Genomic DNA, 11,528 nt, shown 5'->3' on the forward strand with positions numbered 1-11,528 from the left:
CAGATTGTCCACACTTAAGTTGAGAGGTCATTGGAGGTGAATTCAGAGCACATAAGACCAAAGAAAGATTGCTTCTGTACTTCTATAAATGAAGTCAACTCAAAGGGTAATCATTGTTACCAATAAATTAGTAAAATAAATAAAAAAATAAATAAAGGAGCAATGGAGCATAAAGGAGCTGTGGAGCTAAATTCCTCAGGGACACAAGTATATTGGAGATCTTTTGCAAGATCAGCTTAGACCATCAAATATGTATCACTTTTTACTGTCTGAATGCTAAGATTTGAAATGCGGCTCAGGCAGATTCCATGACCATATGCAGCCACTTAGCAAATTTTTACACTATGATTTGACAAATACTGAGGCAATGTCTTTATATTTATTAAATTTGACTCATTCAACTTACCTAATTTCCTCAACACCCTCATAAAGCTTTTGAAGGCAACCATATTCCTGGTCTTCCTATTTGACTGTCAAGAGTACTTCTTTCTCCTTCCTACCAGTTCTGTAATGACCAGATCCTTCCTCAATCCTAGCAGAAGATTTCTGTTTGGAATGTATTTGTTGTTGTGACCATTGTGAATTCAGGGGAAGACGGATGTTGATTTTTATCACCTTCTACATTTCCTTCTCTAGGTTGATCTCCCTCTTTTTTTTCCCAGAAGATTCATAATCTCTTGACTCTCTGCCTGTTGTGACTCCTGATGTTCTAGTTGCCATTCATTCCCAGAGTTGGCAGAACGATCCTCATTTGATAATGGTGCTGATTCACCCTCCTGGACCTTCCTTGTACTTGCATCAGTAGCAGAAGGACCTAATTCTGAGTCCTGGGTTTTCTGCACAGGGTCTGGATAAAAAGGGCCAAAAGATGTGATCACAGTGATAGAAAACTTTCCTCCTGTTTTATTTCCCTGACTTGACCACACATCCCTTTCTCTCAGAAACTGTCTGCCAAATGGTGACTTCCTCTCCCAGACATTCTCACCATGGCTTTCTAATTCCGCATACCAAAAATACAGAGATTTTGTATTTTAATCCTAGTCCAAGTATGTGCCCCTATCCTGGCAAACAAGTTTTGGACACTTACTTATCACATTAGGTATTTCCAAAATCAAAAGAGTATTAATGGAAATAAAAATACATTAACATCAGGAGGGTTGCAAATTGTACTTACGGTATGATATAATTTTTCTGAATGTGCAGAGGGTATTAATTGGACTTTACCATCTCTGGAATGAAATGTAAATAAGCTGTTCAATACATATATACTTTAATACTGAAAATGACCAACAATTATGATATCCAACAAATATGCAAAATCCCTGGGGGCAATTTTCTTATCCTATAATCAAATTCTATGAACAGGTAATAGGGAAGCAAAGAGAAAACTGAAAAAGCCAAGTATTTCTCTGTCTTGTTTTTGAAGGTCTTTTAATATATACAGTCACACAAAGGAAAATGAACCGATGAATTCTCTCACAACCAGAACAAATCAGTATTAAGTCACTTTTGTTCTCTCTCATCTCACAGTGGTGATTCGGGTGGGAAGCAACCAAAACCCTTCTGCAGTTATGGAACCTTTGTCTCTGCTTCATTGAGCTGGCTGACCTCAATAATGTCTCCATCATCAGGTTGGGAGATATTTATTAGTATGCATAGAGAAGTTAATATTTACTCATCTATAAGACAAAGATATGATGTGACAAGACACCAAGACACAAAGAGTTAGACAGCATGAAAGGATACTGGATTGGGCTTTACCTGTTATTGGTTGGACATCAGATGTATCAGCATTGTTGACATCTAGAAATAAAGAATAGAATAAAGAGAAACTTCACACCACAATCTTTCAGAGATTACAGAGGTCTTACAAAAAAGGGACTTCCAGAATCAAAATTCTAAACACAACTAAGCTCAACAGTTACTCTCTGAGATGCTTCTGGAGATGTACAGGAATGTAAGAGCATGTGCAAATTCCTTGTGTTCTTATCTTCCTAAACAAAACACAAAGATTTTTAAAATTTTCCCAGAAAAAACTACTATCAAACTACTCCCTATTTGAAACTACAATGCATTTTTTGAAATTATGTTGCATAATTCAGCTTGAAAATATCTTACTTATTTGTTTCTACAAGGTCCCTTAGTATAGTCAGGAGACAATTCCCTGAGTACCCATCTTAAAATGTTACATGACCTCATTCTGGAGGTCGACTGAGTAAAATATGGAGTTCGCTCTGATGATTATATGTCAGCATTTACAGAATTAAATATTTTTTTATTTCTATACTTTGAATAAATCCTGTGGTGTCTGTTTGTATCATGTTCATGGCTACTACTATGCAGCAAAGCTGGATGCTACTAATATTTGCTCTGTGGTAATATACTCTGAAATCTGTCCTTTTTTTCATGTTTCTCTACATTCTGCAGAGCACACAAAATGGACCATCATATTCCTCTCTTCAAGAATTTGATGGATTTCAGGTAAACTATTAAGTGAAAAGATGATGTTACATGCTAAAAACATAACTATCCTAACCTTTCTCACAGAAATTCTATGATAGTGTTTCTTCTAGCCATATCTGTCATCTCTCCCCTGTTTTCTCTCTTCTTTTCCTTGAATGTCTCAAGATCCCACCCTGTATTCTTTGGTACCTTCATCTGCGCTCTGAGCTGAGCTCAGGGCCAGCAAGACTGCTGTGAGCAGGACCACAAGCATCTTGGAGGAGGCTCTGGACTTTCTCCCAACTGTGTGCTGAGACATGCAGGGCCATACTCTTTATAAAAGCAAGACAAACAAAGGTATCTTTGAGCATCAGCTGGGTGCCCTTGCTCCATTGTTTCTCTTTGTATTATAGCCCAATGTGTGGAGTGTGGTAGATTTTCACTGAGCCTTATCTACAGGAGTAACACCTAATGTTGTTGATGTTAAATGGTAATTGTCTCTTTACAGACAAGTATTATTGCATTGTTTGTATGCACCACATTCTCATTCCACTCAGGAGTTATAAGACTTTTAGGTTGTTTTCCTTCCTAGTTATTTTAAATAGAGTGACAGTGAACATGAGCAAGTATCTGAAGAGTAGAGTGTTGAATCTTTTGGCATATGCCAAGGAGTGCTGAATCTGTGTTGTATGGGAAATTTTATTTTAGGTTTTCAAATTCCTGACCGCTATTTCCATACTGTTTGCCTCGTTTCCTTACCCACAAAAAAGAATGGGGGTTCACATTTTATACATCTTCTGCAGGATATGTTGTCTGCTCTTTTTTGATCTTTACCATTCTGACTGATGTAACATCAAATCTCAAAATACTATTAATTCTCTACTTTCTAAGAATTTTTGAACACTTCCTTCAATATTTGCTTGCAATTTTTATTTTATCTTTTTGAATCTTCTCTGTAGATCTTGTGTCGGTTTTCATTTGAGCCATTAGACCTCTGGTTGTTTCTTTGTTATGACTTCCATTTGTATTCTGGATATTAATCACTTTTCAGAAGTACAACTGGTGAGGATTTTCTCCCCTATTTGGGCTATATCTTTGCTTGACTGATTATTTCATTAACTGCACAGATTTTAATTTTATGTAGTCCTGTTTGTCAATTATTATCCTTATGCCCTCTCTAAATGAAGTCATCATCATAAAGTCCTTTCCTACACTTGGATTTCCATTCACACTCCTGGAAGTTTCTTCAAATAATTTCAGGCCTTTAGGTTTCACATGATCTTTCGAACATTTGTATTTGATTTTATGTATAGAGTTATAAATATGGCTATCACTTTTCTGCATGTGGACACTCAGTTTTTCTAGGATGATTTTTAGGGCATCTAGCCTTCCTTGCATTGTGGATTTTTGACGTCTTTATCAAACATCACATGATTGTAGCTATGCATGCTCAAGTGTGGAATTCCTTTTTCATTACATTGATCCAAATATCTGTTTTTTGCTGTTACCATAGTTTTTGAGTATTATACTTCTGTAATCTGGACTGAAATCTGATATTGTAAACCCCTCCCCAAATTACATGTTTCTTAGAATAGCTTTGATGATCCAGAGGGATTTTTGTCCATATATGAAATTCATGATGTTAGACAATTTCTGTGAAGTATCACATGTGTATTTCGGTTGGGATCATATTGAATCTCTAAATGTTGTTAGGAAAAACATGTTACAATGTTCATGATACCAACTTAGGAGCTTGGGAGTTCTTTCATCCTCTGCTGGTTCCTACATCACTTTTCTTCAGAGAAAAAAATTCTACAGATTTCAGTGTAGAAAATTTTAACATCTTTGATTAGTTTTTCTTACAGATAGATTTTTATGCTTTAGTCCATGCAAATGTTTTTATGCTTTCTTTTTCTGTATATTTGTAATTGATATGTAGAAAGGGTACTGGTTTTTTTTTTCTAATTTGATCATGTTTTCTACCACTTTGATGAAAGCATTGATCCATTCTCAGAGATTTAGGAGGTAAATAAATAGACCTAAAAAATGTTATCATGAGTGATGTTGATACAATAAGGCAATTGCTCCATGTTCTACTTTGTCAGTGGTTCTTAGTTGTGATTCTTTAATATTGAATATTTAATATTGAGTAGCCATGAAAGTAAAAATGATCAATCATGTGATGGAGGACAATATGCTGTGGAGACAGCCATGGTAGAATAAAGAATTTGTGATAAAACATGTGGAAAATGAAAAGAAATGAATTGGTGAGGAATACCATACTGAGGTAGAGGAAAAAAAGACAAATAACACTATATATGTTTTAGAAACAATAGGGAGGTAACTGTTTTATTTTTCCTTGAAATAGTTAGAAAACATAAATGTATAGTTATCAAAAAATCACAGGTATTCACCTCATCCCTCCCAGCATCCTCCTTACCTGAGGCCTCAAGTCTCTGCAGGATTACATATCCCCTCTCACTGAGGCCAGACATTGCAGTATTTTTTATATAAGTGTCTGGGGATCATGGACCAACCAATATTACTCCTTTGTTGGTACATTGGACTTTGAGAGTTCTGAAGAGTCCAGGTTAGTTGGTGCTTCTTGTGCGCTCCCTGGCTCACCAGCAAGAACGACACTGCAACAGGATCCTTCTGCACAGGTTTATTGGGAGAGCTTGATTGCAGAGGCGAAGAGACCCCAAGCCCAGAACGGGTGCTGCTTATATAGGCCTAGGAGAGGCGTTTTCACACCCAGATTGGTTGTGCTTGGGTTATGCTTATGACCTCATTTGCATGCCTACATCTGATTGGTTAACTTGTCTCTCATCTGATTGGTTAACTTGTCTCTCATCTGATTGGCTAACTTGTCTCTCATCTGATTGGTTAACTTGTCTCTCATCTGATTGGTTAACTTGTCTCTCATCTGATTGGCTAACTTGTCTCTCATCTGATTGGCTAACTTGTCTCTCATCTGGTTGGTTTACTTGTCTCTCATCTGATTGGTTAATTTTGGTTAATTCTCAAAACCTCATCTTGGCAAAAGAACTTTACTGCCTATGTATGCGTGGTGGCCAGCAGTAGCCAACTGCCACTCTGCAAGGGCACATGTGGCTTCCCACATCTCCCCCCTTTTGTTTTAATAAAATGAGGCTGGTCTAGGCCTGTGCAATTATGTCCATCTGCTGTGGCTCCTGTTTTAGGTCGTTTCTCTAATGTCACAGCCTTACCCGTCATAGGGTAACCCTATTGCCACCAGCCCCGTGTCTTAGGTTGGTCTGTGCATGAGGAAAGTTGCCCATCTCTGGATACCGCAGTGCTGTGTGACAGTAACTGCTAAATGACCTAGGGCGAACTCTACAAAAGTCAAAAAATGAATTAGTGGGGAAATCATGCAATGAGGAAACCTCAGCGATGTGCAAGGGCTGATCAATGATCATTGAGTCTCTCTCATCCCAGTGCAATGGATTCATAAATCCATGGGGTGCAAGAACAGAGAACTCAGATGCCGACTAATTCTTGAACACAGATAACCAAACTTCAGGGGAGGCGCCATTTTCGATAGCTAAAAGTGCCTGAGTTATAATCACCTTGTCACGTTTTTTGTTGGGTTCTGAATTTGCATACCAACCAGAGCATGAACACCAGTCCACAGCATATGGCAGCACCAAACAAAATCACTCCCACCCATTCCTTAAAGTAAGAAAAAGCAGAGGTAAGCCAAGAGGTAAAGTCTCCAAGGGTCACTGGTTCCACTCTGGTTCCATTAAGGTTCAGGATCTGTATCTGCAGCCTTGTCTGCACCCTTTCCAGCTCCTGCGACCCCTTCAGATAATTCGATAGGTCTGTACTTCTAATAAAAGAATTATTAATATATCTATTGGGAGTAATGCACACATGTGGAGTGGATGCCACACAACTCATTTGTATGACATCCATCATCTGTTCCGTGTTATGTTGTAAAATATCCATTCTCTGATTCATTAACATTAACCCTGAGGCAATATGAGAATCCACCCTTTGCAGGGTAAGCAATGCCTCAGACGATTTTTCTGCTATCTAACTTATAGTGTCAGCAGTATTAATTTGATCTGCCCAATTAGAGATAATCTTTTTCTTTAAAAATATACAGGGTGTAAAATGTTTATCCAAATTATGCACAAAGCATAGTGTATAATTTAAATGAAAACTAGTATTCTTATACACCCGTGGCTCTTGAGGAGTTTGTTGTGCATAAGGCACATCCAAAAAACATTCCTTTGCAAAAAACAAAGGCTAAGTACAAGAAATGGAATGTACCAGTAAAGGTACTGGCCATGATCTTACTATGGCCCACAAAGGTATACTTATCCAGGTCTCAATCATCAGGAGTAAGAATAGCAGGATCATCTTGGGATTCATCTTGATCTTTCATGGTCCTTGTCAGTCGTGTCGGAACCCAAAGTGGATTTTCTTCACCCTGCGGAAAAACACAAATAGCTCCCCAGGATCTGATTAATATAGGATCCGGGCCATACCACTTATTATCAAGGATGTTTTTCCATTTGACCATTTCATTGGGCGATTGAGGCCATTGTCCGTGCCTTTCGGCTGGTGATCTTCCAGCATCATCCAATTTTTAAAAATTAAGAGTAAATATTGTAAGGGATAGAGCCATATTTGGCGTCATAGCCTCTATCTCCCCTTTTTGTTTTTGCAAATGTTGTTTCAAAGTATGATGGGCTCTCTCAATGATGTATTGGCCCTGTGGATTATAGGGCAACCCAGTAATATGTTTCACTTGCATTTGTTTGCAAAATTGGCTAAATTTAGAAGAAGTATACGCAGGACCATTATCTGTCTTTATCACTAAGGGCTTGCCCCATGCAGCCCAAGCCTCCAAGCAGTGAGATATGACTGAACTGCTTTTTCCCCTGTCAAGGGAGAGGCATGTAGGACACCAGAACTGGTATCGATGGACACATGTACATATTGTAATTGCCCAAAAGCTGGGATATGCGTGATGTCCATTTGCCAAACATCTAGGGGTTGTAATCTGCGAGGATTAACGCCCATGGAAGGTGCATTAATAAATTCTACACATCTACCACACTGTAGGACAATATCTCGAGCTTCTGTTCATGTGAGCTTAAACTTTTGTCGTAATGTAGAAGCAGGGACATGATAAAGTTGATGAAAATTCTTAGCACTGTCTATAGAGCTTTGTGATAGGAAAACCATATCTCTGGTGGCTGAATCAGCAATTGCATTTCCCTTAACCATAGGTCCAGGTAATGATGTATGTGCTCTAATATGTTGAATAAAAAAGGGGTGCTCATGCATCAAAATACAATCTTGTATTTTCATCAAAATTTCAGATACTGGACTAGACTGCTTAAAATTTCTGGCAGTCTCTAATGCTAGTACAGCATTAACCACATAGACAGAATCAGAGATAATATTTATGGGCATAAGAAATCTTTTAAAGACTTCTAAAACCACCAAAAATTCTACTAATTGAGGGGCTCCTGGTGTAAATTGCAACCTTACAGCCTTTTCATTTATCACATAACTTCCAATTCCTGTTTTGGATCCATTGGTATAAATATCAACGGCTCCCTTTATAGGAGTATTAGCTGTTACCTTTGGAAATATCACTGGATGCAATAGTATAAAATGTAATAAAGGGTGTTTAGGATAATAATTATCAATTAAACCAGAATAACTGCATCTAAGAATGGCCCATTCATCTATAGTCACACACAACATTTGCATTTGTGCGGCAGTATAGGGAACAATTATGGTATCAGGCATTTTTCCAAAGTGAGTAATTGAACTTTTTATACCTTTATGGGCCATATTTGCCACCATGGTGTGATAATGCTCTATAGTCTTATTAGGGGATATATGTGGATGTATCCATACTAAAGGACCATCTTGCCATAACACAGCAGTTGGCAAATTTATGGTTCTTTTTTTTAATATTTTTATTACATATTTTCCTCAATTACATTTCCAATACTATCCCAAAAGTCCCCCATAGCGCCCCCCACTTCCCTACCCACCCATTCCCATTCTTTTGGCCCTGGCATTCCCCTATATTGGGGCATATAAAGTTTGCAAGTCCAATGGGCCTCTCTTTCCATTGATGGCCAACTAGGCCATCTTTCCATACATATGCAGCTAGAGACAAGAGCTCCAGGGTTCTGGTTAGTACATCATGTTGTTCCAACAATAGGGTTGCAGATCCCTTTAGCTCCTTGGGTACTTTCTCTAGTTTCTCCATTGGGAGCCCTGTGATACATCCAATAGCTGACTGTGAACATCCACTCCTGTGTTTGCTAGGCCCCGGCATCGTCTCACAAGAGACAGCTATATTTGGGTCCTTTCAGCAAAATCTTGCTAGTGTATGCAATGGTGTCAGCGTTTAGAAGCTGATTATGGGACGGATCCCTGGATACGGCAGTCTCTAAATGGTCCATCCTTTCATCACAGCTTCGAACTTTGTCTCTGTAACTCCTTCCCTGGGTGTTTTGTTCCCAATTCTAAGAAGGTGCACAGTGTCCACACTTTGGTCCTCATTCTTCTTGAGTTTCATGCGTTTATCAAATTGTATCTTATATCTTGGGTATCCTAAGTTTTGGGCTAATATCCACTTATCAATGAATACATATTGTGTGAGTTCTTTTGTGATTGTGTTACTTCACTCAAGATGATGCCCTCCAGGTCCATCCATTTGGCTAGGAATTAAATTTATGGTTCTTAATATGCATAGGTACAAAGGTTCTTGCTCATTTATACGATTTAACTGTGCTTTTTGGATATCTCTTTCCACCTTCCTAAGAACATCAGAAGACTCAGGTGTTAATTGTCTTAATGAGATAATATGTGATTCTCCTTCTAAAATTTGAAATAAAGGTTTTAATTCCGAAGTAGGGATCCTTAAATAAGGTCTAATCCAATTTATATCTCCTAATAATTTTTGAAATCATTTAATGTCTTTAGATGATCTTTTCTTATACTGATCTTTTGTGGGGTGACACACCGTAGAGAAATAGTGGCTCCTAAAAAATGACTAACATTAGACTGCTGTACTTTTTCTGGTGCAATAATGAAGCCATTATTTTTTAAAGATTCATTAAGCAAGCGATAAGCTTGCTGTATACTTTCTTCTTCAGGTCCACAAATCACAATATTGTCCATATAGTGACAAATTTTTAAGGAGGGGAAATCATCTCTAACTGGTTTCAAAGCTTTTCCTACGTATAACTGATATATGGTAGGGCTATTTGTCATTCCTTGGGGCAATACCCGCCATTAATACCTTTTATCAGGCTCCATATAATTAATAGAAGGCAGGGTAATTGCAAATCTAGGTTGATCTTTCTTATTCAATGGAATGGAAAAGAAACAATCTTTAATATCTACTACTATAATTCTCCAATCCTTAGGTAGAGCTGAGAGTAGGGGGAGTCCTCTTTGTACAGGACCCATAACTTGCATTTGTGCATTAATGGCTCTTAGGTCATGTAACAATCTCCATTTACCTGACTTTTTCTTTACAACAAAAATAGGGGTATTCCAGGGTGATTGTGTGGGTTGAACATGTCCCAGGTCTAATTGTTCTTGTACTAATTCTTTAACTGCTTTTAACTTCTCAGAGGGTAAAGGCCACTGAGGCACCCACCCCATGTCCTCTGTATGCCACAGAATGGGCAAAGGTTCCTCAGAGCCCCCTAGAAAAAACCCAGCCCTTTCTTATTTGCTTTTTCTGTGGCTTTAACTGGTGAAATTCTACCTTGTAAATTTTTTCCAATACCTAGTCCATGTATATATCCCATTCCTTTCATCATTTCCTTGCTTTTCTGAGAATAATTTACTGAATAGAATGCTTTTATCCGCTCCTGTATCCATTATACCTTGAAAGGTTTTTCCTTCTATTTGTAAAGATATGTACTTTCTTTTCAAACCTACTCTTTCTACCCTTTGTACACTGCTTTTGCATATGACCTGTTTTCTTAGGTTCGTTCATGTTGTTTAGAATGACTCCAACCTTGAGTTTCCAATTTTAAGCTAACTTTCTGTTACAAGCAAAAGGCTGCCTGCCCCTTTAAGAGCTCCATTTGCAATCGGCCCTCAGCAGGGCTTTTTCAGCTGTACTTGACTCCCAGCCACCGTGCAGCTAACTCATCAGTTTCTGCTGTGCAGACTGAGCCTGCTTTTTATATTTTTTAACATGAAACACAGAACAACAATCATTCAATCATCCAAACAAAAAACAAATATGAATTGACAGACATATAGACAATTTGGTGCACCAAAAACAGACAATAGACGGGAATAGAACTTGATGTCTCAAAGGGACACAGATATCCTATCCGGAGCTAAAAATCTCTCCATAGGAGCCAGAGAGGAAGCAGGACTTCTCCCGTTTTCCTTCTGTCCCTAAGAGGGCTCTGAAATAGCTTATTTTCATTTTTTCTCCTTCTTCTAGGAATTCTGCACAGTGGCTGCTTCTAATAGTTACTCCTCTTTCCCTGAGGGCTATCTTTAAGCCTTTGATGAAGGCTGCCTCTTTAGTCAAAGTCCTCGAGAGGAGGGTAAATTCACTTAATTTTTTGTTCTTAATTTTTTATATTATCCTTTGTATCTTTATATTTTATTTATCCTCTGTATCTTTATATTTTATATTCCTTTCCTTTTCTCTCTTTATATTTCTTAAGTTACTTATTTTTCTGTGTGTGTCTTTTCATTTCTCTCTGTTTCTGATATGCCTTCTTGGTACTCCTGCATAAGTCGCTGCCCTTCCTTAACACAACTCCAGCAAGGAGAATCTAACCTCTCTCTAAACCTCCGGACAAAAGATCTGCTTATAGGCGACTGCCGAGGAGGCATAGGGAGGGGGCGCAGAAGCTAATTTGCCTTCCTCCTACGCCTCAGCTCTTTTATTTTGTCCTTTCTGTCCACTTGATAACACTGTGTCTCCTTTCTTTTTCTTTTTTCTTTTTAAGCCCTTCTCCTCTTCCGACATACTTTCTTGTTGCTCTGTAAGGATTTTCTGACCTGTCTTGACTGCCTCTACACACAATTTCAAACAGTAACAGAGT

At 38.2% G+C, this 11,528-nt stretch overlaps 1 pseudogene; it reads right to left on the minus strand.

Moving 5' to 3' along the window:
- Positions 1-532: 532 nt before the first annotated feature.
- On the minus strand, positions 533-2,716 carry LOC147003779 (SMR2 protein-like; annotated as a pseudogene).
- Positions 2,717-11,528: the final 8,812 nt, after the last annotated feature.

This window comes from Mus caroli, unplaced genomic scaffold (assembly GCF_978045245.1).
Source record: "Mus caroli unplaced genomic scaffold, Mus_caroli_1 scaffold_7, whole genome shotgun sequence".
Taxonomy (NCBI): domain Eukaryota; kingdom Metazoa; phylum Chordata; class Mammalia; order Rodentia; family Muridae; genus Mus; species Mus caroli.